Raw genomic sequence first — 2,600 nt, forward strand, 5'->3', positions numbered from 1 at the left:
GCTTGGGTTGTTTGCCTTGGAACACTGTGTCTGATGGGGACAAGCTGGATTATCATTTGGCTCTGGTTAATCTTACCAGCTGCCAGGAGATGTCTCAAACTCATTAATGCTTACTATGCATAAAGCAGATTCTAGTTAAAAGTCTTACTTGAAATACCAATCAAGGCCTTAGAATCTTCCTTTATCTCTTTTCTTTCACCAACTTATAGGCAGAAATCAACTCCAAATTGGAAGAGCTGAAAGAGAGAGGAAACAAAATCCAGGTACAGCAGCCCCAAGTGGGAGACCTACAGAAAGCAGTAGCAGCAAAAAAGGACACATCTCTTTCAGGAAGAAATTGTGAGTTTCCTGCTGGGTTGGGAGATGGTTTTAGCTTCCCTGAAGGTGGGTTAGATTTGGGTCTGACCTCGGTACAGCCGAAACCTGTGTCCCCTACAGATGTTACAAACATGGCTACAACCCTCAGTGTCAATTATTCTATGATCACACAGCAGCTCTCTAGGAAAGCAAAGCTCTGGAGAGACTTTTTATCTGATGGCTTGCACAAGCCTGCTGCTGCTCTTTCTGGGGTGAACTTCCCAGCCTTGTGTTTATGTTGTACTCATATCAGTATAAACACATTGGCTTTACTATGGCTGGTTTGGGTATGTTCCTAGGAGTTTTATTGGGAGTGTTTTCCCTCAGGAAAGTTCTGATAAGCTACTTGAAGAAGTTCAGCAGCTGAATAAATCCCTCTCAGACAGTGAAGCCATAGCCTTGGATGCCCCAAAAGAAGCTGCTTTTCTCAGAAGTGACAATCTGGAGCTGAAGGAGAGAATAGTAAGTGCTTGTCCAAGTGCCTGTACAGCTGTATAGAATGCTTTCCAGGGCCAGTGTAGTGAGGGAGGCCATTGATAAAGGCAAGCTGTGGTAGAGCATTTGGGGAGAGCTAATGACTCCTGCTCCAAGTAAGGTTTTTTTCATGGAATTCATAGAAAGCAATAAGTCTTGAAGAGAAACATAAACAGAAGAGAGGCTTCTCTCACAGGAGTGGGTGGTTAGTTTTAGGTTTGCCAGTGCAGAGAGAGCACATGAACAGTCTTCTGGGAGTTCCTAGGACATCAGACTCCAAACATAGTTCCACGGGAGTTGGGAACTTGGCAGTGGGACGGAGCTCGCTCTGAGCATTGAAGAGGTCAAGACAGAACAGAAATAGTTATAGCCCTCACCTGTGAGCTATGTTTTGTTCCAGGGCTCTGCCAGCAGTGCAGTTTTCAACTGTGGCTTGTTCTGCCATGTTTATGGAAACTGAAGTTCAGAGTGCCAAGAGGAAATGCAGCAGGTGCAGTATTTACCTGCTAAGCAAGCAGACTTTTGTGTGGTGTGCATTGCAGGTTGTTTTGTTCTCCTGAAGGATGAACTCTCAAATGACTGCAATCCAATGCAAAAGGATGTGCAGTTCTGTCAAAGCCAAACAGAAGCAGGAGAAGCCAGTTACAGAAGAATGTAAGCTGGCTTGCAGAGAGAGCTGCAGGCTGTATCTCAAGACAGCACAGGGCTGACTTCACTGATGGAGGGCAGAGTTCCCAACAGGGCTGTTCCAGGCGCTGCTTTGCTTTGTCTTCTCCTCCCTGCTGGGGGAATGGAATATTTTAGGTCTTGTTCTCTTCACTGCTTGGAGTTTCTGCCAGTATTAAACATAATGGAATTGCTGCTGCTGGCACACGGTAACTGCTTCAGCTTTTTCTTGAGCTATTGGGAGAGCTGCAGTTCGGGGAGTGTTTTGAATGTCCTCCTGTGAAAGTCAAGTTAAGGAAGGCTGTTGGGGAGCATGTGAAACAAACTGGATGTCAACCTAACAACTGGTGACAGAATTCAGACCAGTAGGTTTGGGTTTTAGTTGCTGGCCATTATAAAATGGAATTTCCTAGTGTCACAGTGATCTGGAATCTAGAAAGCACCAGAAATCCTCTGCTTCATTCACAAAGACCCTTTTGTCTCTCTCATGCTTTGACTTAAATCTCCAGACCTGCTCTCTCTTGTTGAGCTGGGAAAAAAGGCAGCTGACTTAAAAGGAGAACCAGAAAAAGCACTGCAAGAAAAAGCACTTCTGCAAAGCCAAGTACATGAGCTATCACAACTTCAGTCTTTTCCAAATACTGTTGAGATGCAGCAGAGAGAGGTAAATCTAAGGTTTTCCTTGGTTTCTTTTACTTGACTGGTGGGAGCACACTGCTGAGCCCAGAGAGTGGTGGTGAATGGTGTCACATCCAGCTGGCATCCAGGCACCAATGGTGTGCCCCAAGGATCAGTGCTGGGCCCTGTGCTCTTTAACATCTTTATTGATGATCTGGATGAGGGCATTGAGTCCATCATTTAAGGGGGAAGAAGAGGCTGTATCACCTTTGGAAGGAGGGGAAGGCTTCTCGAGGTATGTTCAAGGAAGCTGTTAGATTATGTAGGAATAAAATTAGGGAGGCTAAGGCCCAGCTGGAACTGAAGCTGAACACCTCTGTCAAAGATAATAAAAAGCATTTTTATAAATATATTAACAATAAGAAGAAGGGCAGGAAGAACCTGCACTCCCTAGTGGACCTGGAGGGGAACATGGTGACTGAAGA

At 45.2% G+C, this 2,600-nt stretch overlaps 1 long non-coding RNA gene across 1 annotated transcript; it reads left to right on the forward strand.

Annotated features, from left to right (window-relative positions):
- Window positions 1-221: 221 nt before the first annotated feature.
- LOC137458664 (uncharacterized) lies at window positions 222-2,156 on the forward strand. Its single transcript, XR_010991880.1, has 4 exons — window positions 222-339; window positions 685-819; window positions 1,232-1,321; window positions 2,007-2,156. It is a non-coding gene; the product is annotated as an uncharacterized lncRNA (long non-coding RNA).
- Window positions 2,157-2,600: the final 444 nt, after the last annotated feature.

Source organism: Melanerpes formicivorus, unplaced genomic scaffold (assembly GCF_026170545.1).
Source record: "Melanerpes formicivorus ecotype bairdi unplaced genomic scaffold, bMelFor1.0.p_v2 SCAF_269, whole genome shotgun sequence".
NCBI classification, from domain to species: domain Eukaryota; kingdom Metazoa; phylum Chordata; class Aves; order Piciformes; family Picidae; genus Melanerpes; species Melanerpes formicivorus.